The sequence below is a fragment of the Oncorhynchus mykiss genome, chromosome 10, assembly GCF_057628025.1.
Source record: "Oncorhynchus mykiss isolate SJ-2025 chromosome 10, ASM5762802v1, whole genome shotgun sequence".
Taxonomy (NCBI): domain Eukaryota; kingdom Metazoa; phylum Chordata; class Actinopteri; order Salmoniformes; family Salmonidae; genus Oncorhynchus; species Oncorhynchus mykiss.
In genome coordinates, this window is record NC_143031.1 from 39,823,732 (window position 1) to 39,851,203 (window position 27,472).

The window sequence follows — 27,472 nt, forward strand, 5'->3', positions numbered from 1 at the left end:
ATAATCCATATACTTCACATAGGTAATTTATTCCATCATGACAACATGCTCCTCTTTACTTGGCTGTAGTTAGCTAGCTGCTAGCTTACTAATTAATTATCCACTCTATTCCTTAATAATTTATCTCGTTAACGTGAGCTAGCCAACATGTATTGCTTCTGACATGCCACGATCCTGCTTGCTTTACATTTCACAGATCTTTAGCTACCTAGATAATAATGGTTTATGATAATTACAGTTTAGTTATATATCTAGCTAGCTACTACCTAAGTGTAAAATTGAGTGTGGCTGTAAAACGCAGCTGGCTAGCCAACTCGACTTTATCAATTGTGGCCAAGCTAGCTAGCTTGATACTCAGTAATGTGACTTTACCATGCTTTTCTGGCCAACTGGACATTCCTCTCGCCCATCCCGGTCGACTCCATCTTGTCTCTTGGTCTTCTTCTAGGTTCAAAACTATATGGCTGTAGTCCGGTGCCTTATTGTCAAAAGCAACCCACTTGTAACACAGCCACCTGGTGCAAGCAGGGAGTCAATGGCTCAGTGTTCCAAAACTGTTCACCTGTTTCTACGTCAAGCAATGACAATGTTCCATTTGTTCTTTTCATGTGTTTTTATGGTGCACAGAAGTATATAATAGATTTGATCTCAATTTTCCCCCAAAAAAGTGACATCATATTGATACATAGCTATATGTGCAACCTATTATTGTTTGGGGGGTGCTAATGTGAAACCTGGGCTTTAAACTTTGAACACGTTCTCTCATACTGAACACAGCCCAGGCAAATGAAATTGATCAACGCGCCATGGCATTGATCAACCAATGGTGTGTTAGATACCACACACATACTTTTGCTTGACACCCCCTCGTTATCATATTGGAGGAAGAAATACATAAATAAATGAATGAAGGAATAATATACATTAATAAAATGACAGAAAGTGGGATTCATTATTTAAATAATGATTTATCTATTTATATATACATTTATTTATTCATATAATTATGGCGGCTATGGTCCTCCATATAATACATCATCAACAGCATAATTATTAACTTGACCATGCTTAAAGATATATTCAATGCCTGATTTGTTATTGTTACCCATCTACCAATCACTGCCCTTCTTTATGAGGCTTTTGAAAAGCCCCTTGGTCTTTGTAGTTGAATCTGTGCTTAAAATTCAATACTTGACTGAGGGACCTTACAGCTGTTGTACACACAGTGAGTCCATATACACTATATATACAAACTTAAGTGGACAGCCCTTCAAATTAGTGGATTCGGAAGGTTAGGGAGGGTTTGGCCGGTAGGGATATCCTTGTCTCATCGCGCACTAGCGACTCCTGTGGCGGGCCGGGCGCAGTGCACACTAACCAGGTCACCAGGGGCACCGTGTTTCCTCCGACACATTGGTGCGGCTGGCTTCTGGGTTGGATGCGCACTGTGTTAAGAAGCAGTGCGGCTTGGTTGGGTTGTGTTTCGGAGGACGCATGGCTTTCGACCTTCGTCTCTCCCGAGCCCGTACGGGAGTTGTAGCGATGAGACAAGATAGTAACTACTAACAATTGGATACCACGAAATTGGGGAGAAAAGGGGGTAACATTTTAATTTAAAAAAATTGTTTTAAAAAATTGGTGGATTTGGTTATTTCAGCCACACCCGTGGCTGACAGGTGTCTAAAATCGAGCACACAACCATGCAATCTCCATAGCCAAACATTGGCAGTAGAATGGCCTGACTGAAGAGCTCAGTGACTTTCAGCATGGCACAGTCATATGATGCCACCTTTCCAACAAGTCAGCATCAAATTTCTGCCCTGCTATAGCTGCCCCGGTCAACTGCAAGTGCTGTTTTTGTGAAGTGAAAACGTCTAGGAGCAACAACGCCTCAGCCACGAAGTGGTAGGCCACACAAGCACACAGAACAGGACCGCCGGTGCTGAAGTGTGTAGCGCGTAAACAGAGCCTGTCCTCGGTTGCAACACTCACTACCGAGTTCCAAACTGCCTCTGAAGCAACGTCAGCACAATAACTGTCCATAGGGAGCTTCATGAAATAGGTTTCCATGGCCGAGCAGCAGCACAAATCCTAAGATCACCAGGCATAATGCCAAGCGTCGGATGGAGTGATGAATCACACTTCACCATCTGGCAGTCCGACGGACGAATCTGGGTTGGCCAATGCCAGGAGAATACTACCTGCACGAATGCATTATGCCAACTGTACATTTTCGTGAAGGAGGAATAATGGTTGTGGTTGTTTTTCATGGTTCGGGCTAGGCCCAGTAGTTCTAGTGAAGGGAAATCTTAATGCTACAGCGTCTAGATGATATTGTCAAATCAAATCAAATGTTATTTGTCACATGCGCCGAATACAACAGGTGTAGAACTTACAGTGAAATGCTTACTTACAAGCCCTTAACCAACATTGCAGTTCAAGAAATAGAGTTAAGGAAATATTAAATAAAAAAACTCAAGTAAAACATTTTTTTATATATTTTTTAAGTAACACAAGAAAATTACATAACAATAACGAGTACAGAGGGTACCGGTACTGAGTCAATGTGCGGGGGTACAGGTTAGTCGAGGTAATTGTGCTTATAACTTTGTGGCAAGAGCTTCGGGAAGGCCCTTTCCTGTGTCAGCATGACAAAATGGTTTGTCGAGATCAGTGTGGAAGAACTTGACTGGCCTGCCCAGAGCCCTGACCTCAACCCCATCAAACACCTTTGGGATGGATTGGAACACCGACTGCGAGCCAGGCCTAATCACCCAACATCAGTGCCTGACCTCACTAAAGCTCTTGTGGCTGAATGGAAGCAAGTCCCCACAGCAATGTTACAACATGTAGTGGAAAGTTGATATTGCAAAGGGGGAACAACTCCATATTAATGCCCACGATTTTGGAATGAGATGTTCGACGAGCAGGTGTCCACATACTTTTGGTCATGTAGTGTAACTTATTATGTTTATTGATTAAGCCAAATTTGACTTCTGAACTCATTTAGGCTTGCCTCAACAAAGGGGGTGAACATTTATGCAATGACTATATTTGTTATTTCAATTTTTATTCACTTGTAAACATGTGTAGAATTGTCTTTTCACTTTGAGATCATGGAGTATTTTGTTTGGCTCAATAACAAAACATTCCTATTCAATCTATTTCAATCCCACTTTGTATATTCAATCTATTTCAATCCCACTTTGTATATTCAATCCATTTCAATCCCATTTTGTAACGCAACAAAATGTGAAACAGTTTAAGGGGTGTAGACTTTCTGTAGGCTGTATGTCCATAAAGACGAACCATCAAATCAAATCAATGTTTATTTTTCACGTGCGCCGAATACAATAGGTGTAGACCTTACAGTGAAATGCTTACTTACAGGCTCTAAACAATAGTGCAAAAAAGGTGTTTGGTGAACAATAGGTAAGTAAAGAAATAAAAACAACAGTAAAAAGACAGTAGCGAGGCTATAAAAGTAGTGAGGCTTTAAAAGTAGCGAGGCTACATACAGACACCGGTTAGTCAGGCTGATTGAGGTAGTATGTACATGTAGATATGGTTAAAGTGACTATTGTCCATAGATGTTGAGAAAAAAAGGACCATTAACCACCTCCGATCAATGTGACATGACAACCACCCACCCAGCATGACGATTCAACTGAAACTAACACAAAATACAATGTCTGAGCCACCCAGCCCTTAGCTATTGTTACACTGCAGGAGGAACGATCAACAGGAGTAACAAATAGACTATGGTGTGTTGCTCAATATATTGGTTTTGCTAAAGTGTGTCGGAGCCCAAGGGCCAGATATGCATGAGGTCATTGAGGCTGTCTATTGGTCAGTGATGAGGGATGATACAGAATGCTCCAGTCTACTGAACTGTACTGTGGGTAAGCCTGCCTGTTTGGAGAGGTGCGAGAGAGAAGGCAGCTCAGAGACTAGTGTGATCTAGATTATGGGAAATGGGAGCAGTAAACTAACAGGGAACAGAAAGAACAACATGGCCAGCCTGGGAGACTCATAAAATAACCCAGAGTGATGTTAGTGGAGGAGCCGGCAGCATCCTCAGATTAACCACAGTGGCTCCATCTATGTGTTCTCCTTGTGCAGCTTGAACACAGCTGCGGAACTAGAGGTTGTTGAGGTGGGGAATAATGAGAGCAGTGAAGCAGTGCTACAGGCAGGCAGGCAGGCAGGCAGGCAGGCAGGCAGGCAGGCAGGCAGGCAGGCAGCTTCAGACAGGCAGCTTCGTTTTCTTGCAGGTTCTGCCATGGCTGCTGTGTGTTTGTTTGTCTATGTGAGTGAATCATTCAAAGCCAGCCCAGGCAAGGGGGCTTTAACATATGAATGCATCCCTTTCAATGGCACAGCCAGCAGCAGCATCACCCACAACAGCATTTCTAAATATAGCTATTTTTCCATGGTAGTTGAATCCCGTGCATGGAGCTATGGAGCTGGGAGCAGGAACAAGTCAGGGGAACTGCCTGGGGGAAACTTTCCACCCTGACACACTAAGACTGGACCTGGGGCCACGTCACAGCACAGCTCTGGACGTCCACCCACCCACCCACTGCCAGACCAAAATAACACTGTCACCAACACACGGAGATCCACAACATGCCATAACACAGGCAACACACAGTACTGTGTGCATGTCTGTCCCCACATGCATATGACACAACCTTTCAAGGCTTAAAAAAACAAAACATTTTCCTGCTAGGCCGCTATTAGATCAAATGACCCAGTGATTGACAGCTGGACATTTTTCAAACCACCATCAAGTTCTTAAGAATGTTGATGCTAAATGGTATCCAGTTACAGTATGAGCACATTTCTAGAAGTACTGTTATAGCCCATCAGTTCAAGACCGTGAACAGGAATCCAAAGACAGTCTCTTATCTTTACAGAGTACATTACTATCTCCCCACTTCCCCGGAGGAAAAAAAAATATTCTGTCCCTTTTAAAACGCCACAGTTACATAAGGCCGGTCCGACTGGTCGTTGACCTCTGCTTGGGGAACAAGAAGAGTTCAGAGAAATTTCACAAGCTAGATGGAGACAGAGCTGTCAATCGCTTGTTATTTGATTTCATAAAAATATTGTTTTTTGTCAATATGTCTCGACATGTCCTCACTGCCTGGAGCAAAGCAAGCAATGAGATCATACAGCCGCCATTACTAGTAGGACGTCTCCTAAGAGCGATTCAGCATATCTTAAAGGAATAGACAGATCGCAGTAATGATGTGAAATAGGACTCAGAGGAGACCTTTAATGTGAGAGTTCCACTATTCATAGCTGCACTGAAGAGGGGGGTGTGTTGGGATGGAAGAGAGGGGAGGAAGAGAGATGAAGAGAGATGGGATATAGAACAGCGAGAGAAGAGAGAGATATATAGGTAGTGGAGAAGAGGGAGAAATTGTGTCTGAGAGAGAGAACCAGGAAAAAGGGAGGGAGGGATAAGGAGGAGAGGACTGCTGGGCTTGTCGTGTCCGTGAGCATCCATCCCCAGATGCAGATAGATGGTAATGATAATGACACTCATCTGTGACACACCCCCACAGCCCCTCTCCACCAATCCCGGTGGGGACGCCGAGGGAAGGCAGAGTGCAGCCCACTAACTGCATCAGTTAAAGGCCCATTCCTTAAATAACAATTAACTGGGCCATTTAAAAACATCATCCTGCCCACACGCTCAATTACCACAGCCCACTTCTTCACTTTTCCCCCCATTGTGTCCCAGAATAGCCTAGCCCACCACTGTTCAATTGGCTCTCAAGCTGCGTCGATGATGACTGCTCCACGCAGGTCCTGCGCTATTTTCACTGTTTGTCTGCGTCTTAAAATTGAAGACAGCTTCAGGGATCACATATCAAATGCATCTCTTTCAGGGGTCTAAATGGATGTAATTACTGGCTGCTTTTTTGTTGCAGGACAAGAAGGACTGAACGCATCTGTCTCGCAAATGATGCTGCCGCACAGAACACACAAAAGAGATGAACAACTGTATGCCAGCAAATCGTTCTCTCTCTTTTTTTGGTTGGTTGTTTAAACAGTCCTAGCTATCTGAGGAAGACTGGAATTATTGAACATCCCACTTGTGTAACAGAGAGATACAAATAAGAAAGTGACTCTATATTACCGTTTTCAACAAAAATGACAGAATTCACAGGATGAGAAAAGATTAATGGTAGGGGGAAAACATGAATCATAAATGATGCCCAGTATTCAGAGAGAATCTGTACAACGCCCTCAAACAGAATCTACAACACAACAACAAAAGCAAACGGTTTCAATCAAACTTCATTGAGTCAGAAAGACAAACACAATGACCTCAAAATAAATCTGTCATTATCATTGGAAACACTTCAGAAAACAGCAGCCCAAAGTTGTGCAGAAATAATCAGAGCAACGGGAGAGGAAGGAGGAAGGAGAGTGAACATGAAGGCAGAGTTCTGTACAGCAGTATGTGCTGATCTATCAGGAGTGGAAATAAATGGCTGTGTTTTTTGTGTGGTGGGACAATGAGCGACTTTGAAGCACTGAGATGACAGACTCAGTAGCAAGGCAGCTCCCTCATACTTTACTGACTGGTATTCAGTCAGTCAGAGGTAGAGCAAGCCAAGCCAAGGCACCATGTTACAGTAGCCTCTAGGGGCATGGAGCTATGATCTTATCTTAAAAGCAGTTGGAGTGTGTGGGACGACCAGTGGTCTTGTGACCCTATGTCAGCCCCCGCCCCCAATCACAAACTCACACGCATGCACACACAAAAGTGTGCACGCACATACACCTCTTTAAATAAAAGCTCCTTAGCTTGTTGTGTGCATGCTGAAATCAGTGCATCCAGCACAATCACAAACTCATCAGCATGATTACACTGGTAGATTACAGGTTTGTAACGCAACAACTTCCGAACAAACTTGTTTGCGACCCGCCTACATTCCGACCGTGCATTCAAAATGACTCAAGCGTGCAGGAGATTTCAAATCGGGTACTAATTGTAGATGATTGCTGGGCTTCTCTTGACCCCAATCAGCAGTGTGAGCTGTGGAGCTGAGTCTTAGGGAGCTGTAACCTGACACCAGGGCATTCATTGGCTGGTTGCGCTGTGTTTAAGGTCTGTCTAAATGACCCAGAGATCCAGTTTCTGGAGCCTGGCAGATAGCAACAAGGCCTGGCAGCCCTGAGCTCAGCCAAAGACATAGCCTGCAGCCCACAGAATAACAATTATGTCAGACACACACACAACCATCTTGAATTTCACAGGCACAAAATGGCTAGTTTCAAAGAGCAAGAAGCCGGTCCCTTCACAGGCAAAGAGATTGAGTTGTTTTCCCAGTGTATTACAGTATAACTAGCCGTCAGTATGACGGTAGTAAAAAGAGCAACACTATCACTGAGGGTAGGGTAGTGGGTAGAAAGAGGAGGTGAACTCTAGACCAAAGGTTCAAATAACAAATTGACATCACAGGTGGTGTTCTGCTGCTGTCCTACCGGCCTGCACTCCGCTGCATCTGTCATGTAAATGAATCATTTTGGGCAGAGCTAATGAAATGGAATGGGACTACAATACAGTGAAATGCAGGTTCAGACAGCAGCACGAAGATAAGCTGCTTCAGAGGAGCTGCCGGTGACATATCACTTCAGAATGCGTGGTGGGACAGAATGAGGGCTTACCTAGTCAATGCCACATTTAACACCTAAATCATCTCAGACAAACATACACAAAAGCCTTTGAAATAAAATGTCATCAAATCATTGATAGACTATGCAATGGTAAGCCTCCACAAAACGGGACATATAAAGGGCACATGCGCGAAAGGGTGAGAGATGAGCGAGGGGGTACAGCCAGTTCTCAGCCTGGTCTCGTCTCTCCCTCCCTCACTGGGGGCGTGGAGCTCACCTCGCTGGCCTGTCACAGGGAACAGCTGGAGCTCTGGGCTCGACTAATCAAACCTGATTAATGTGGGCTGGCTTTAATCTTGCTGCCGGGTCCTAATTGAGGGAGGGGATCTGGCAGCGCCGGCTTTGAAGTGGGTTACTTCCATTAGATAGAAGCACTCTGATCGAACACAAGAGGCAGAGAGAAAGCCCTGCTCCTCCTCTCCCCTCAGACAGACAACCCCATCTCCACTAAAATAGAACTTTCAGAAAGGGATCAATAAGAGAAAATAGCTATACTGAGTTTTGCCTGCCTCCCCCTCCTGGACTGTTCCACCTTAACCCACTTCAAGAGGCTGTCGTCATGACTTTGATCCAGTGGAACACCTAGTGGTTAGGAGCACAACACACACAGAGTTGTGATGACTCCCACACACAACCCAACACAACACATCACAACCCAACATATCACAACACATCACAACCCAACACAACATACCACAACACAACATTTCACAACACAACCCAACCCAACATATCACAACACATCACATCACAACATATCACAACACAACCCAACCCAACATATCACAACACATCATATCACAACACAACATATCACAACCCAACCCAACATATCACAACACATCATATTACAACACAACATATCACAACACAACCCAACCCAACATATCAACACATCACAAGACAACACATCACAACCCAACATATGACAACACAACATATCACAACACAACCCAACCCAACATATCACAACACATCATATCACAACACATCACAACCCAACATATCACAACACAACATACCACAACACAATATATCACAACACAACCCAACCCAACATATCACAACACATCATATCACAACACAAAACAACCCAACCCAACACAACCCATCACAACACAACATATCACAACCCAACCCAACATATCACAACACATCATATTACAACACAACATATCACAACACAACCCAACCCAACATATCAACACATCACAAGACAACACATCACAACCCAACATATGACAACACAACATATCACAACACAACCCAACCCAACATACCACAACACATCATATCACAACACAACCCAACCCAACATATCAACACATCACAAGACAACACATCACAACCCAACATATGACAACACAACATACCACAACACATCACAACACAACCCAACCCAACATATCACAACACATCATATCACAACCCAACATATCACAACATACCACAACACAATATATCACAACACAACCCAACCCAACATATCACAACACATCACAACACAAAACAACCCAACCCAACACAACCCATCACAACACAACATATCACAACCCAACACATTTTATCACAACACATCATATCACAACACATCACAACATAACACAACCCGACCCAACACAACATAACCCAATACAACCCAGCACGAAGGCCAACGTGAGATATACACCCTCCTATACCTCCTTGACTAGGAAAGGGGAGCGATGCATGAAAAACAAACAAGTGATCTAAACCCCGACCTGATCATTTCGTTCCTGTTTGTTTTCAAACAATATGAGAAACGGCAGCCAGATAGTCAAGCTCAGTAAACAGAGACTACGGCACATTTTCTTATTACCAGGGAGCGAGAGGGGGCCAAGGCATAGAAATTAGGACGGAAAACTGCAAGGAAAGCAAACTAACCAGGTCATCCACAGTGTTGTCATCCTGCTGAGAGGTGTTGATATTCCCCACATGATTTTAATTTTAATATTACAGCCTCAACAACCAAACAGGATTGGATTAGCCGATTGAACCTGCGACTCGCGGATCCTGATACCCACAGATAGCCGTGGAAGCGAGGCCAGCTTACCTTAGGAGAACGCCTGTCTTTTCTTGTCACGGTTAAAGCCTGGGAGGCGGTGAAGGAGATAATATGTACAATGTTGCTGGGGGTGGTGAGAGGGAGACTGGGACACTGGATAAGGTGACAGGCACGTCAGACAGGGGAGAAAACAGTTGAATCTCATTCAAATGAGACTGTCTCTCCTCTGTTAGTCCTAGCCGGTTTGCAACAAGAGAGAGTGCAGTATCAGGACACAAAAAACCCTATCCCACTGCACTACAAGAGAAGATATCCTGACAAAGGCCCACCTGAATGAATGGATGTTCAGGGTGCTGTTGAACCGGTTGTCCAGTACTCCTCTATCACAGTGCTCTTTCTCCCCTTCCATCACAATCACACCCTTTCACTCAACCTGAGGGGCTGCTCCAGTACAGACCCACCCACTATTTCACAGTGCTCCAGTCTGGTTTCAGTTAATGCAGTTGCCAATTGCCTGCCAAATCTCCCTACAGAGCTGTATAGTCTAAGAGGCTCCACTACCCTGAGGTTAACCACCAAGCGCTGCACAAGACACAGGAGCCATGAGTCCTCTTCAAAGATCACGCTTAGCGCTAGCTGTGAAAATCCACTTTTCACGGCTCCCAGTTCCAACGCTGCCCCATAGATTATAGCCTATAAATATCAAAGCCAGGCCCGCTCCATTGTGAGAATCTGCTCGGGGTCCACTAAATCAACTGGGGTAGCATCCCTGTCTTTTGTGTGAGCTCGCAACTCAGTGAATGGAGCGCATCAAAAGAGCATTTAGTCATCTTGAGAAATATAGAGATAAACTAGAAAGCCGGAGAACACGTTTCGCCCAAGAACAATTCAAGCCTTTCAGATTTTCACAAAGCAAACACAAAGCTCCAAGGCAGTGGTACCTATTCGGTATTTTACAAATATGTCCGTGTCTCATTAACAATGTTCTATTAAAAAAAGTTTAGAATCTCTCAGCATCATTTTTCACAGTGTAAACCAGAGAGCTGTCAGAATTACAGCACTGTTCCAACGGCAGACATAACTTAGCCTCCACATAAACCGGCCATGTACTCACCAAATGCCTGTGGACTCTATTGACATATTATATCTACAGCGTCACTACCAAAATAACCAACACTCAGTGACTCAGAGTGGACAATGATATGTGATTGGAAGTCGTGTCTCCTGCAGTGATGCACGCGTTGCTTTGCATCAGGCTTCAATGTCTCAGGGTTGTCGATAGTTTAGCCTGCTGAATAATTGCCTAATAATATAATCTCTGATGTTATTGAGGACAGTTGACATGTAGGGTGTTTGTCTCCTCATATAAATTCTAATCTGGGGTCTTGTATCTGTGTACTGTAAGTCACCTCGGGTGAGGCTGCCTTCGAAGTAGAAAGATAACAATAAGGATCATTTAAGGGTAGTGCTGGTTGCTAGGACTGCACAAAGCCTACTCTTCTCTCTGTTTCTCTTACCAGACTGGCTGAATAACGCAGCAGTCTGTCCTGAATTACACACATCCCAAACACTCCCAATAACAACAATCTCTTTTTTAATAAAGCAGAACGGGAAGGGAGGGAGAGAGCGGGAGAGAGAGAGAGAGAGCGACTGCTGACCGGGAAAGACCCGGGGCGCAGGGGGAGGCAGAGGAACTTGTGTACACATAGAGCTCTTTAATATCCCTTTAAACCTCGCCAGTCTCTTCTCACTCTGACCTTTCTGCTCTGTGGAGGAGGGAGACATGTTTGCTCTGCCCTTGTAGCAGTAGAGACTGGCAGGCCTGGAATATGAGGCCCAGCTCAGGCCTCTGTCTCCCTAGCCCCCCTTGTTCCAGAACCTGCCTAATATCGGAGGGATTTCCAGGGGTCAAGCCTAGTGAAGAAAGAACAACTGGTAGAGTTTAAGTAAGTTCAGAGAGGTGCCTCCACAAACCTGACGATCCCAGGCCCAGCCAGACAGGCGAATAGATAGAAAACAGCTGCAGACCAAATCCTCTGGTCATATGAAAGTAGAGGAGCACATGTGTCATGGTAACCTGATGCTCCTCTTGCTATCATCTGCTGACTGAGTACTGGGAGCCACTACAAAACAACACCATCAAACACAACAGCATCAAAGGTAACCTGAAATATGGCTATTGGCTGCAGAGGTTTTTAGAAGAGCACGAGGCTGGAGGGGTCAGCTGTCTGGGGCTTTTGGAGCATGTTGTTCAGGGTGGTTTGGAGGGGGGGGCAGGGCCCATAGGTTTGGAGCACAGCCTATCCCACCCAGTGGGGGGCCACAGCTCAGCAGGTCTGTAATCAAGGGCCACCAGAGAGAGGCAGATATGGAGAGAGATAGAGGCAGAGAGCGAGAGAGGGAATGAGAGGGGTAGAGAAAGAGGCAGACAGGCAGAGGTAGATAAGACACAGAGGCTCAGAGAGTCAGAGATGGAGAGCAGCAAAGCCTCAGAAAAGCAGCGCAGCACTCAGGGCTGTCTGGAGCAGACGCTTTGAGCACCTCTTCACATTGCCAGCACTTAACGTCTGATTCGAGTGACAGTGCCACAGAGAGGGAGAGAGTGTGACAAAGCGACGGAGGGGGCAACAGACTGACAGTGCCACAGAGAGTGAGAGAAGACAGAGAGAAAGAGAGAGAAAGAGAGATAGATAGAGGGGACAGGGAGAGGGAGGAGAGATAGACATATGAATATATAGAGAGAGAGCAGAGAGAGAGAGAGCGGAGAGAGAGAGAGAGAGAGAGAGAGAGAGAAGGGACAGGGAGAGAGAGAGCGAGAGAGAGAGAGAGAGAGAGAGAGAGAGAGAGAGAGAGAGAGAGGGAGAGAGAGAGGGAGGAAGGGAGAGAGGTCCCAGTGGTAGTGGCTGAAGTACATGGACTGATTTGTCCCTCCAGCTGTGAAAGACCAAGTAATCTGAAGTTTGGGGGAGAAGGAAAAAAGTAATTGTCTGAGTAGTTCATATGTGGAAAAGTTTTTAAAAAATCAAACAAATGTAAATTAGATTTAAGAGCATTTCTGAAATGATTCAGCATAATGAACAGTTTCTGATTAATCTGTTCTACTGTGAAATACCATCCCATTTTCCCCAACTCTCACTCACTCACTGTCTTCCTCCCCCTGTCTCTCCTCCTCCCTTCCTCCATCTCTCTAAACTTTGTCTTCCCCCTCCCTCTCCGGTACGGTACAGTGTGTTTGTTTGAAAGGCTCTTACATAACATGTGTTTGTTTAAGCTGTGGATGACGCTGGAGACAAAGCCTGTCTGTCTCTGTCTCTTTAGGCAGCACAGCTGTAGTCTATAGAGGATGGGAACACCACAGGCCTACCTCTCTCTACCCCTAACTCTCCTTCTCTCCCTGCTTCGCCATCTCTCCCCCTCTCACTCTCTCTCCCTTCCTCTCTCTTCCTCTCACTCTCTGTCTTTCTCTCCCTCTCTCTACTGTACCTCTCCCTCTTCCCTTCATCTTTCCCCCTCTATTTCTCTCTCCCTCTCTCCCTTCCTCCCTCTCTCTACTGTACCTCTCCCTCTTCCCTTCATCTTTCCCCCTCTATTTCTCTCTCCATCTCTCCCTTCCTCCCTCTCTCTAACTGGAGGGGAACAGAACATAGAGTCTTGGTTACAACTCCTACGAGCTCAGCGGAGCTCCAAATACTCCCACCGCACCTCTGGCTCGGCCCCCTGGGTAATGTGCAGGCAGATAGAGGGGAAAACAGCAGCAGCAGTACATACCTCCACTCTAACAGAGTGACAAGTAAGGAACAGGAAATACTTATCCCACAACAACATCCAACAACAGACCAACTGTCACAGGAGTCACAACAATGATTTAGCAATTTGATTCATTAGGATCCCAATGGCGACAGCTAGTCTTACTGAGGTCTGACGTAACGGAAGAGACAGCACAGACAAAATACTTTGCGGGTTCTGTGAGATGAATAGTTAGTACTTTCCCTTAGACCAAAAACAAAGAAGCAGAATGATATAGCGACATTGTACATCAGTAAGCGTTGGAGATGCATTATCTTAATGTCAGGCAGCTGATTATAAAGGGAATAATAATACTATTTAATAGTTACCATACATAGTCTCTTTAGAAAGGGGTGTTTCTGACAGAAAAGCTACAGTGTATTCCTCTTGTGCAGGAACGTGACAGTGACCCGTATGAGAAGGGTAATTCTCAGAGGTCCTCTTGAGCCTGCGTGGCTGCTGCACCTGGAGCCTCTCTGCCAGTTCTATCACAGCAAATAGCACAAACTGCAGGCCGCTCACTTCTCCCACTCTGAATATGTTATGGATTAAAGTCCTGCTATCAGCACTCTACCTCCTTGTCCACAATGGAGCGTTCTATCCTTTCCTTCTGACTGTGGACTAGTGGAAAATAGGAATCGCTCTCGACCTATTACTTCTGCTGTGTAGACATATTTTCATAAGGGACTCGCAAAAGCACATGAACATACACACATACACACACAGTCACAAACACACACACACACACACACATGCAAACATGCACACACACACATGAACACTGAAGCACGTGAACGCTCACACACACAAAAGGGTAAACAATCAAACACACAGTATGTTTTCTCTGCCCTCCAGGGGTTATTGCAGTGAGGACTGTGGAAGGGACAAAGGTTAAGTAGATAACATGAGTAATGACGAGGACTGGAGGAGGACACAGAGTGAGTCCAGGTGATTGTTGCTGCTCACTCTGGCTAGAGGAATGGATGAAACAAACCGTTCACGCCGTGTAATGACACACACAAAAAGGCACAGAGGTCCTATCTAGACAGGCATGAGAAGTAGAAAGATAGATGCAGGCAACAGTCACTGCCAGGCTGAGCCTCCTAAGACCAACTGGTTTCCCTTTCTTTGGATTTGGATCGTTTAGTGCGAGCCATTGTTATCTTTTGTTGCATCATTTGACTAATGAACGCACTCAAGAAAGGGGAAAAACAATCGATTTGCAAGCACTTACTACTGTACTTCATGAATAAGAGACGGAGGAAAGGCTTTGAAAGGAGGACTTCAATAAAAAATAAAAATATCCTCTTCTCTTATTGATTCATCCGATGGCGTACCCTTCCCTGTCTCTCCTGTCTGTCTGTCTGTCTGTCTCTCCTGTCTGTCTGTCTCTCCTGTCTGTATGTCTGTCTCTCCTGTCTGTCTCTCCTTTCTGTCTGTATGTCTGTCTGTTTCTCCTGTCTGTCTCTCCTGTCTGTCTGTCTCTCCTTTCTGTCTGTCTCTCCATTCTGTCTGTCTCTACTGTCTGTCTGACTCTCCCGTCTGTCTGTCTCTCCTGTCTGTCTGTCTCTCTCTCCTGTCTGTCTCTCCTTTCTGTCTGTATGTCTGTCTGTTTCTCCTGTCTGTCTGTCTATCTCGCCTGTCTGTCTGTCTCTCCTGTCTGTCTGTCTCTCCTGTCTGTCTATCTCTCCTGTCTGTCTCTCTCTCCTGTCTGTCTGTCTCTCCTGTCTGTCTCTTCTACGTCTCCTGTCTTTCTCTCTCTCCTGTCTCTCTCTCTCTTTCCTGTATGTGTATCTCTCTTGTCTGTATGTCTCTCCTGTCTGTCTAGCTCTCCTGTCTGTCTGTCTGTCTGTCTGTCTGTCTGTCTGTCTGTCTGTCTGTCTCTCCTTTCTGTCTGTCTGTCTGTCTCTCCTGTCTGTCTGCCTGTCTATCTCTCCTTCCCAGTCGCTCCTGTCTCTCTCTCCTGTCTGTCTCTCCTGTCTGTTTGGCTATCCTGTCTCCCCTGTCTGTCTGTCTCTCCTGTCTGTCTGTCTGTCTCTCTGCCTGTCTGTCTGTCTGTCTGTCTGTCTGTCTGTCTGTCTGTCTGTCTGTCTCTCTGTCTGTCTGTCTGTCTGTCTATCTGTCCTGTCTGTCTGTCTCTCCTGTCTGTTGGTCTCTCCTGTCTGTCTGTCTGTCTGTCTGTCTCTCTGTCTGTCTGTCTCTCCTGTCTGTCGGTCTCTCCTGTCTGTCTCTCCTGTCTGTCTAGCTCTCCTGTCTGTCTAGCTCTCCTGTCTGTCTGTCTGTCTGTATGTCTGTCTGTCTCTCCAGTCTGTCTGTCTCTCCTGTCTGTCTGTCTGTCTGTCTGCCTGTCTATCTCACCTGCCTGTCTGTCTCTCCTGTCGGTCTCTCCTGTCTGTCTGTCCCTCCTGTCTGTCTAGCTTTCCTGTCTGTCTACCTCTCCTGTCTGTCTGTCTGTCTGCCTGTCTGTCTCTCCTGTCTGTCTCTTCTATCTCTCCTGTCTTTCTCTCTCTCCTGTCTGTCTCTCCTGTCTCTCTCTCTCTCCTGTCTGTCTCTCCTGTCTCTCTCCTGTCTGTCTATCTCTCCTGTCTGTCTGTCTCTCCTGTCTGTCTGTCTCTACTGTCTGTCTCTCCTGTCTGTCTCTTCCGATTCCCCTGTCTTTCTCTCTCTCCTTTCTGTCTCTCCTGTCTCTCTCTCTCCTGTCTGTCTGTCTCTCCTGTCTGTCTCTCCTGTCTATCTGTCTGTCTCTCTTGTCTGTCAATCTCTCCTGTCTGTCTGTCTCTCCTGTCTGTCTGTCTATCTGTCTGTCTCTCCAGTCTGTCGCTCCTGTCTGTCTGTCTCTTCTGTCTGTCCATCTCTCCTGTCTCTTCAGTCTCCCCTGTCTTTCTCTCTCTCCTGTCTGTCTCTCCTGTCTCTCTCTCTCCTGTCTGTCTCTCTCTCCTGTCTGTCTCTCTCTCCTGTCTGTCTCTCTCTCCTGTCTGTCAATCTCTCCTGTCTGTCTGTCTCTCCTGTCTGTCTGTCTCTCCATCTGTCTATCTCTCTGTCTCTCCTGTCTGTCTGTCTATTCTGTCTGTCCATCTCTCCTGCCTGTCTGTCTCTCCTGTCTATCTAGCTCTCCTGTCTGTCTACCTCTCCTGTCTGTCTGTCTCTCCTGTCTGTCTAGCTCTCCTGCCTGCCTAGCTATCCTGTCTGTCTGTCTGTCTGTCTGTCTGTCTGTCTGTCTCTCAAGTCTGTCTGTCTCTCCTGTCTGTCTGTCTGTCTGTCTGTCTGTCTGTCTGTCTATCTCTCCTTCCTGTCTGTCTCTCCTGCCTGTCTGTCTCTCCTGTCTGTCTCTCCTGTCTGTCTGTCTCTCCTGTCTGTCTAGCTTTCCTGTCTGTCTGTCTCTCCTGTCTGTCTATCTCTCCTGTCTGTCTGTCTCTCCTGTCTGTCTAGCTCTCCTGTCTGTCTAGCTCTTCTGTCTGTCTGTCTGTCTGTTTGTCTGTCTCTACTGTCTGTCTGTCTCTTCTGTCTGTCCATCTCTCCTGCCTGTCTGTCTCTCCTGTCTGGTCTGTCTACCTCTCCTGTCTGTCTATCTCTCCTGTCTGTCTGTCTCTCCTGTCTGTCTGTCTCTCCGGTCTGTCTCTCCTGTCTGTCTACCTCTCCTGTCTGTCTGTCTCTCCTGTCTGTCTATCTCTCCTGTCTGTCTGTCTCTCCTGTCTGTCTAGCTTTCCTGTCTGTCTAGCTCTCCTGTCTGTCTGTCTGTCTGTCTGTCTGTCTGTCTGTCCAGTCTGTCTGTCTCTCCTGCCTGTCTGTCTCTCCTGTCTGTCTCTCCTGTCTGTCTGTCTAGCTTTCCTGTCTGTCTACCTCTCCTGTCTGTCTATCTCTCCTGTCTGTCTGTCTCTCCTGTCTGTCTCTCCTGTCTGTCTAGCTCTCCTGTCTGTCTAGCTCTCCTGTCTGTCTGTCTGTTTGTCTGTCTCTCCAGTCTGTCTCTCCTGTCTGTCTGTCTCTTCTGTCTGTCCATCTCTCCTGTCTGTCTACCTCTCCTGTCTGTCTAGCTCTCCTGTCTGTCTACCTCTCCTGTCAGTCTACCTCTCCTGTCTGTCAATCTCTCATGTCTGTCTATCTCTCCTGTCTGTCTCTCCTGTCTGTAATGCTCTCCTGTCTGTCTAGCTATCCTGTCTGTCTGTCTGTCTGTCTCTCCAGTCTGTCTGTATCTCCTGTCTGTCTGTCTGTCTGTCTATCTCTCCTGCCTGTCTGTCTCTCCTGTCTGTCTGTCTCTTCTGTCTGTCCATCTCTCCTGCCTGTCTGTCTCTCCTGTCTGTCTACCTCTCCTGTCTGTCTGTCTCTCCTGTCTGTCTATCTCTCCTGTCTGTCTATCTCTCCTGTCTGTCTGTCTCTCCGGTCTGTCTCTCCTGTCTGTCTACCTCTCCTGTCTGTCTGTCTCTCCTGTCTGTCTATCTCTCCTGTCTGTCTGTCTCTCCTGTCTGTCTGTCTCTCCTGTCTGTCTGTCTCTGCTGTCTGTCTAGCTCTCCTGTCTGTCTAGCTTTCCTGTCTGTCTGTCTCTTCTGTCTGTCCATCTCTACTGCCTGTCTGTCTCTCCTGTCTGTCTCTCCTGTCTGTCTACCTCTCCTGTCTGTCTGTCTCTCCTGTCTGTCTAGCTTTCCTGTCTGTCTACCTCTCCTGTCTGTCTGTCTCTCCTGTCTGTCTATCTCTCCTGTCTGTCTGTCTCTCCTGTCTGTCTGTCTCTCCTGTCTGTCTGTCTCGCCTGTCTGTCTAGCTCTCCTGTCTGTCTAGCTCTCCTGTCTGTCTGTCTGTTTGTCTGTCTCTCCAGTCTGTCTCTCATGTCTGTCTGTCTCTTCTTTCTGTCCATCTCTCCTGCCTGTCTGTCTCTCCTGTCTGTCTCTCCTGTCTGTCTACCTCTCCTGTCTGTCTGTCTCTCCTGTCTGTCTATCTCTCCTGTCTGTCTGTCTCTCCTGTCTGTCTGTCTCTCTGGTCTGTCTCTCCTGTCCGTCTACCTCTCCTGTCTGTCTGTCTCTCCTGTCTGTCTATCTCTCCTGTCTGTCTGTCTCTCCTGTCTGTCTAGCTCTCCTGTCTGTCTCTCCTGTCTGTCTAGCTCTCCTGTCTGTCTAGCTCTCCTGTCTGTCTGTCTGTCTTTCCAGTCTGTCTGTCTTTCCAGTCTGTCTGTCTCTCCTGTCTGTCTCTCCTGCCTGTCTGTCTTTCCTGCCTGTCTGTCTCTCCTGTCTGTCTGTCTAGCTTTCCTGTCTGTCTACCTCTCCTGTCTGTCTGTCTCTCCTGTCTGTCTATCTCTCCTGTCTGTCTGTCTGTCTCTCCTGTCTGTCTCTCCTGTCTGTCTAGCTCTCCTGTCTGTCTGTCTGTCTGTCTGTCTGTCTGTCTGTCTGTCTCTCCTGTCTGTCTGTCTCTCCTGTCTGTCTGTCTGTCTGTCTGTCTGTCTATCTCTCCTGTCTGTCTACCTCTCCTGCCTGTCTGTCTCTCCTGTCTGTCTCTTCTGTCTCTCCTGTCTTTCTCTCTCTCCTGTCTGTCTCTCCTGTCTGTCTACCTCTCCTGTATGTCTGTCTCTCCTGTCTGTCTAGCTCTCCTGTCTGTCTCTCTGTCTGTCTGTCTCTCCTGTCTGTCTGTCTGTATGTCTGTCTGTCTCTCCTGTCTGTCTGTCCGTCTGTCTCTCTGTGTCTATATCTCCTGTCTGTCTCTCTGTCTGTCTGTCTTTCTCTTCTCTCTCTCCTGTCTGTCTCTCCTCTCTCTCTCTCTCTCTCTCTCCTGTCTGTCTATCTCTCCTGTCTGTCTGTCTCTCCTGTCTGTCTATCTCTCCTGTCTGTCTGTCTGTCTCTCCTGTCTGTCTGTCTCTCCTGTCTGTCTATCTCTCCTGTCTGCCTGTCTGTCTCTCCTTTCTGTCTATCTCTCCTGTCTGTCTGTCTGTCTGTCTGTCTGTATGTCTGTCTGTCTGACCTGTCTATCTCTTCTGTCTGTCTGTCTGTCTGTCTGTCTGTCTGTCTGTCTGTCTTTCTGTGTCTATCTCTCCTGTCTGTCTGTCTGTCTGTCTGTCTGTCTGTCTGTCTCTCCCGTCTGTCTGTCTGTCTGTCTGTCTCTATCTCTCCTGTCTTTCTCTCTGTCTGTCTATCTCTCCTGTCTGTCTGTCTGTCTGTCTGTCTGTCTGTCTGTCTGTCTGTCTGTCTGTCTGTCTGTCCTGTCCTGTCCTGTCCTGTCCTGTCCTGTCTGTCTGTGTCACTCCTGTCTGTCTATCTCTCCTGTCTGTCTATCTCTCCTGTCTGTCTGTCTGTCTGTCTGCAGAAATGCATCCTGGGAGGATGTGGTCACCCTGAGGGCCTCTCCTTCTTAATTGCCTGGTTGGATTTCAGTTTCCAATGCTGAATTTGTCAGCCACCTCCTCTGACGGACGAATCCACATTAAAACTCAAGTATTTCATTGTGGGAGGGAGCAGCCCAGCAATGTATATTGTGATGAGCTATAGATCAACTTTAATTCATTGCCTTCGCGTGGCAATTAATCTTCGGCGTGTTACCCGGGACCACTTAGGACGGACGCCTTTCTCCAGCCCTGCATTAATAAACAGGCCGTCTCCTTTTCATTTTCCTTATTTTCTCTGGTCATATACATGCTACACACGCATGAATCATGTCAAACCATCCCGTCCAAGACTAGTTTGTTATTCTGTTTTTCCAACCCAAATCAGTCACTAAGCTCTGAAGAGCTGACTGAACTAAACTAATATTAGCCTGTGTAACAACACTTTGCTTATGTAATATATCTGTAATATGAACACAGTGTTAGTGTTTATTGGGTGATGCTGAGGTAAAGCTTGGGGATTGATATGAAATGTTCTCTATGCTAGTCTAAGGGAAGCATTAAAGGCACATTTGCTTCTGTTTTATTAGAACAGTCAAACTTCTGCATTTCTGTGTGTGTGCATCAAACTGCTTCCTGTCTCTCACCAGCCCACGACCACCAGCCTAATTAAACGAAGCCTGTCCACATTTGGACTTTCCCCCTCATTACAGATCTAATGGCCTTTTAATAGGCAGAGTGATCAGGGTTCAGAACACAACACATTAACACTCTCCCTGGACTGCTTTCAGAAGAAGGAGAAGAAGACAGCCTTCCCTTTCTGGTCCTGGTCGATCACACTCTATCATGGCTCCACATCCTGCCTCTCTCTCTCTCTCTATCTATCTATCTATCTATCTATCTCCCTCCCAGAGAAAGAGAGGTCAGCAGGGACAACATCTCTCTCTCTCTCTCTCTCTCTCTCTCTCTCTCTCTCTCTCTCTCTCTCTCTCTCTCTCTCTCGGCAAGCCACTAAACAGCTGCCCGTGGCAAGACGGGTGACTAAAACATTTAGGTTGTAACAATGGCTGTTTAAATGATGTTGTTGTGTGCATGACCCATTGAAATGTTCTGTATGGCTCGACTCTCCCGGTCTCATTGTTTCTTCATCAAATTGTTAATCATTCCACTCAATTCCAAAGCACCGCGTTCGTTTCAAGAGCCGAGATTCACTGCAGCATCAAACTAATCTTGCTTTAGTCTTCGATTGAAACATGCAATAACACTTCTAAGTGACTGCTCAGACTAATGTAGGAATGTTCGCGAGAGGTCGAGGAGAATGCACAATGAGCTCAATCTAACACTGCAGTAATGACTACAACAATAGGTCATGTTGATCTGCCTCATAATATGCATCAATAGCAAAGAATCCCAAAGGTCAGTTCAAGGCCACAAGATCATAAACACACATGCACACACACGTCAAGCACACACACACACACCCTCTCCCTCTCCCCCATCTCTCTACCTCCCTCTCCCCTTCACCATCTCTCTACCTCCCTCTCCTCCCCTTCACCATCTCTTTACCTCCCTCTCCCTTCACCATCTGTCTACCCCCCTCTCCCTCTCCCCATCTCTCTACCTCCCTCTCCCCTTCACCATCTCTCTACCTCCTCCTCCCCTTCACCATCTCTTTACCTCCCTCTCCCCTTCACCATCTCTCTACCTCCCTCTCCCTTCACCATCTCTCTACCTCCCTCTCCCCTTCACCATCTCATCTCCTACCTCCTTCTCCCCATCTCTCTACCTCCCTCTCCCCTTCACCATCTCTCTACCTCCCTCTCCCCTTCACCATCTCTCTACCTCCCTCTCCCCTTCACCATCTCTCTACCTCCCTCTCCCCTTCACCATCTCTCTACCTCCCTCTCCCCATCTCTCTACCTCCCTCTCCCCTTCACCATCTCTCTACCTCCCTCTCCCCTTCACCATCTCTCTACCTCCCTCTCCCCTTCACCATCTCTCTACCTCCCCTCCCCATCTCTCTACCTCCCTCTCCCCTTCACCATCTCTCTACCTCCCTCTCCCCTTCACCATCTCTCTACCTCCCTCTCCCCATCTCTCTACTCCCTCTCCCCTTCACCATCTCTCTACCTCCCTCTCCCCTTCACCATCTCTCTACCTCCCTCTCCCCTTCACCATCTCTCTACCTCCCTCTCCCCTTCACCATCTCTCTACCTCCCTCTCCCCTTCACCATCTCTTTACCTCCCTCTCCCCTTCACCATCTCTCTACCTCCCTCTCCCCTTCACCATCTCTCTACCTCCCTCTCCCTCTCCCCATCTCTCTACCCCCTCTCCCCATCTCTCTACTTCCCTCTCCCCTTCACCATCTCTTTACCTCCCTCTCCCTCCTCCCCTTCACCATCTCTCTACCTCCCTCTCCCCTTCACCATCTCTCTACCTCCCTCTCCCCTTCACCATCTCTCTACCTCCCTCTCCCCTTCACCATCTCTTTACCTCCCTCTCCCCTTCACCATCTCTCTACCTCCCTCTCCCCTTCACCATCTCTCTACCTCCCTCTCCCCTTCACCATCTCTCTACCTCCCTCTCCCCTTCACCATCTCTCTACCTCCCTCTCCCTCATCTCTCTACTTCCCTCTCCCCTTCCCCATCTCTTTACCTCCCTCTCCCCTTCACCATCTCTCTACCTCCCTCTCCCCTTCACCATCTCTCACCTCCCTCTCCCCTTCACCCATCTCTCTACTTCCCTCTCCCCTTCACCATCTCTTTATCTCCCTCCTCTCCCCTTCACCATCTCTCTACCTCCCTCTCCCCATCTCTCTACCTCCCTCTCCCTATCTCTCTACCTCCCTCTCCCCTTCACCATCTCTTACCCCCCTCTCCCCATCTCTCTACCTCCCTCTCCCTATCTCTCTACCTCCCTCTCCCTTCACCATCTCTTTACCCCCCTCTCCCCATCTCTCTACCTCCCTCTCCCCATCTCTCTACCTCCCTCTCCCCATCTCTCTACCTCCATCTCCCCTTCACCATCTCTTTACCTCCCTCTCCCTCTCCCCATCTGTCTACCCCCCTCCTCCTCTCCCCATCTCTCTCACCTCCCTCTCCCCATCCTCTACCTCCCTCTCCCTATCTCTCTACCTCCCTCCCCTTCACCATCTCTCTACCCCCCCCTCTCCTCTCCCCATCTGTCTACCCCCCTCTCCCTCTCCCCATCTCTCTACCTCCCTCTCCCCATCTCTCTACCTCCCTCTCCCTATCTCTCTACCTCCCTCTCCCCTTCACCATCTCTCTACCTCCCTCTCCCCTTCACCATCTCTTTACCTCCCTCTCCCCTTCACCACTCTTTACCTCCCTCTCCCCTTCACCATCTCTCTACCCACCTCTCCCTCTCCCCATCTCTCTACCTCCCTCTCCCCTTCACCATCTCTCTACCCCCCCCTCTCCCTCTCCCCATCTCTCTACGACCCTCTCCCTCTCCCCATCTCTCTACCTCCCTCTCCCCATCTCTCTACCTCCCTCTCCCCATCTCTCTCCCCCCTCTCGCTCTCCCTATCTCTCTAACCCCCCTCTCCCCTTCACCATCTCTTTACCTCCCTCTCCCCTTCACCACTCTCTTTACCTCCCTCTCCCCTTCACCCTCTCTCTACCTCCCCTCCCCTCACCATCTCTCTACCCCCTCTCTACCCCCTCTCCCTATCTCTCTACCTCCCTCTCCCCATCTCTCTACCTCCCTCTCCCCATCTCTCTCCCCCCTCTCGCTCTCCCCCATCTCTCTACCTCCCTCTCCCCTTCACCATCTCTCTACCTCCCTCTCCTCTTCACCATCTCTCTACCTCCCTCTCCCCCATCTCTCTCCCCCCCTCTCCACTTCACCATCTCTCTACCTCCCTCTCCCATCTCTCTACCTCCCTCTCCCCATCTCTCTACCTCCCTCTCCCCTTCACCATCTCTCTACCTCCCTCTCCCTTTCACCCTCTCTCTACCTCCCTCTCCCTTTCACCATCTCTCTACCTCCCTCTCCCCTTCACCATCTCTCTACCTCCCTCTCCCCTTCACCATCTCTCTACCTCCCTCTCCCTTTCTCACCCTCTCTCTACCTCCCTCTTCCCTTCACCCTCTCTCTACCTCCCTCTCACCCTCTCTCTACCTCCCTCTTCCCTTCACCCTCTCTCTACCTCCCACTCCCTTTCACCATCTCTCTACCTTCCTCTCCCCTTCACCATCTCTCTACCCCCCTCTCCCGCTCCCCATATCTCTACTTCCCTCTCCCCTTCACCCTCTCTCTACCTCCCTCCTCCTTTCACCATCTCTCTACCTCCCTCTCCCCTTCACCCTCTCTCTACCTCCCTCTCCCCTTCACCCTCCTCTCTACCTCCCCTCTCCCTTTCACCATCTCTCTACCTCCCTCTCCCTTTCACCCCTCTCTCTACCTCCCTCTCCCCTTCACCCTCTCTCTACCTCCCTCTCCTTTCACCCTCTCTCTACCCCCTCTCCTTTTCACCCTCTCTCTACCTCCCTCTCCCTATCTCTCTACCTCCCTCTCCCTTTCACCCTCTCTCTACCTCCCTCTCCCCTTCACCCTCTCTCTACCTCCCTCTCCCTTTCACCCTCTCTCTACCTCCCTCTCCTTTTCACCATCTCTCTACCTCCCTCTCCCCTTCACCATCTCTCTACCTCCCTCTCCCCTTCACCCTCTCTCTACCTCCCTCTCCCTTTCACCCTCTCTCTACCTCCCTCTCCCCTTCCCCTCTCTCTACCTCCCTCTCCCTATCTCTCTACCTCCCTCTCCCTATCTCTCTACCTCCCTCTCCCTTTCACCCTCTCTCTACCTCCCTCCCCCTTCATCCTCTCTCTACCTCCATCTCCCCTTCACCCTCTCTCTACCTCCCTCTCCCTATTTCTCTACTCCCTCTCCCTATCTCTCTACCTCCCTCTCCCTATCTCTCTACCTCTCTCTCCCCTTCACCCTCTCTCTACCTCCCTCTCCCCTTCACCCTCTCTCTACCTCCCTCTCCCTTTCACCATCTCTCTACCTCCCTCTCCCCTTCACCCTCTCTCTACCTCCCTCTCCCTTCACCATCTCTTTACCTCCCTCTCCCCCATCTCTCTCCCCCCCCTCTCCACTTCACCATCTCTACCTCCCTCTCCCCATCTCTCTACCTCCCTCCCCCCACCTCTCTACCTCCCTCTCCCTTCACCATCTCTCTACCTCCCCTCCCTTTCACCCTCTCTCTACCTCCCTCTCCCTTTCACCATCTCTCTACCTCCCTCTCCCCTTCACCATCTCTCTACCTCCCTCTCCCTTCACCATCTCTCTACCTCCCTCTCCCTTTCACCCTCTCTCTACCTCCCTCTTCCCTTCACCCTCTCTCTACCTCCCTCTCCCCTTCACCCTCTCTCTACCTCCCTCTCCCCTTCACCATCTCTTTACCTCCCTCTCCCCCCATCTCTCTCCCCCCTCTCCACTTCACCATCTCTCTACCTCCCTCTCCCCATCTCTACCTCCCTCTCCCCACCTCTCTACCTCCTCTCCCCCTTCACCATCTCTCTACCTCCCTCTCCCTTTCACCCTCTCTCTACCTCCCTCTCCCTTTCACCATCTCTCTACCTCCCTCTCCCCTTCACCATCTCTCTACCTCCCTCTCCCCTTCACCATCTCTCTACCTCCCTCTCCCTTTCACCCTCTCTCTACCTCCCTCTTCCCTTCACCCTCTCTCTACCTCCCTCTCCCTTTCACCCTCTCTCTACCTCCCTCTTCCCTTCACCCTCTCTCTACCTCCCTCTCCCTTTCACCATCTCTCTACCTTCCTCTCCCCTTCACCATCTCTCTACCCCCCTCTCCCGCTCCCCATCTCTCTACCCCCCTCTCCCTCTCCCCATATCTCTACCTCCCTCTCCCCTTCACCATCTCTCTACCTCCCTCTCCCTTTCACCCTCTCTCTACCTCCCTCTCCCCTTCACCCTCTCTCTACCTCCCTCTCCTTTTCACCATCTCTCTACCTCCCTCTCCCCTTCACCCTCTCTCTACCTCCCTCTCCCCTTCACCCTCTCTCTACCTCCCTCTCCCTTTCACCCTCTCTCTACCTCCCTCTCCCTTTCACCCTCTCTCTACCTCCCTCTCCCTTTCACCCTCTCTCTACCTCCCTCTCCCTTTCACCCTCTCTCTACCTCCCTCTCCCTTTCACCCTCTCTCTACCTCCCTCTCCCCTTCACCCTCTCTCTACCTCCCTCTCCCTTTCACCCTCTCTCTACCTCCCTCTCCCCTTCACCCTCTCTCTACCTCCCTCTCCCTTTCACCCTCTCTCTACCTCCCTCTCCCCTTCACCCTCTCTCTACCTCCCTCTCCCTATCTCTCTACCTCCCTCTCCCTTTCACCCTCTCTCTACCTCCCTCTCCCCTTCACCCTCTCTCTACCTCCCTCTCCCTTTCACCATCTCTCTACCTCCCTCTCCCCTTCACCCTCTCTCTACCTCCCTCTCCCTTTCACCCTCTCTCTACCTCCCTCTCCCCTTCACCCTCTCTCTACCTCCCTCTCCCTATCTCTCTACCTCCCTCTCCCTATCTCTCTACCTCCCTCTCCCTTTCACCCTCTCTCTACCTCCCTCCCCCCTTCATCCTCTCTCTACCTCCCTCTCCCCTTCACCCTCTCTCTACCTCCCTCTCCCTATCTCTCTACCTCCCTCTCCCTATCTCTCTACCTCCCTCTCCCTATCTCTCTACCTCTCTCTCCCCTTCACCCTCTCTCTACCTCCCTCTCCCCTTCACCCTCTCTCTACCTCCCTCTCCCTTTCACCATCTCTCTACCTCTCCCCTTCACCCTCTCTCTACCTCCCTCTCCCTTTCACCCTCTCTCTACCTCCCTCTCCCTTACACCCTCTCCATCGATGCACTCCATCTCTATCATAACAGCTGACTTGAAACAATTGAAAAGTTACCTTCATCCATCAACCAAGCAGAATTCCCCCCTCCCCTCCCCTCCCCTCCTCCCAAGCGTGTGGGCCATAAAGTTGACACAGTGCTGCTCCCGGTAGAGGAAGAGAGGTCATGGCTCTGTCTTTGTTGGCTGGCCAGTCAAATTACAGCCTGCCTCTTCACCCCACCTCTCTCCCTGACTCCTCTAGACCCCCTCTAGAGTGATGAGGGTTCTCAAATACACAAAGCAGGTTTCTGCTGGGTTAGACCCACAGCTACACTACTGGACAGTGAACAGCATGGGACAGACCAGATGCTGAAGGAGTCTGACCTGTTTCTGAGTATACACTGTAAGTAATGGCCTCCCAACCCCCAACACCCCAGAATCACGTGTCTTCAAAGAGCTTGGAGAAAATACATAATTGGCCGGGTTTTTTTTTTGTCAGGGAGAAGGGCAGTCAGTCAGTGTTTTTTTGGTTCTAATTGCTTATTACTTCCTGCACTGGTTGTGGAAGCAGTTAACAGTTAGAAGCCTCCAGCTCTGTGCTTCCTTGAACCCCAGCTGGGGTCGCTCCACACCACACCCCCGGTCTCCCATGCCGTGTCCCCTCCTCCTCCACCTCTCCCTCCAACCTATGAGTAGTAGTGGAGGTACCACTCCCCTCTCTCCTCTAGAGCCCAGCCCTGCCCCTCTGTCAGGCCTCATTGAGGATACCTGCCGCAACAGGCCACTGAGGCCAGTAACAGTAGCATAGCA

At 48.7% G+C, this 27,472-nt stretch overlaps 1 protein-coding gene across 36 annotated transcripts in view; it reads right to left on the minus strand.

Moving 5' to 3' along the window:
* Positions 1-27,472, minus strand: part of LOC110533864 (RNA-binding protein Musashi homolog 2) — a 321,141-nt gene that overhangs the window by 257,309 nt on the left and 36,360 nt on the right. The window lies entirely within an intron of this gene.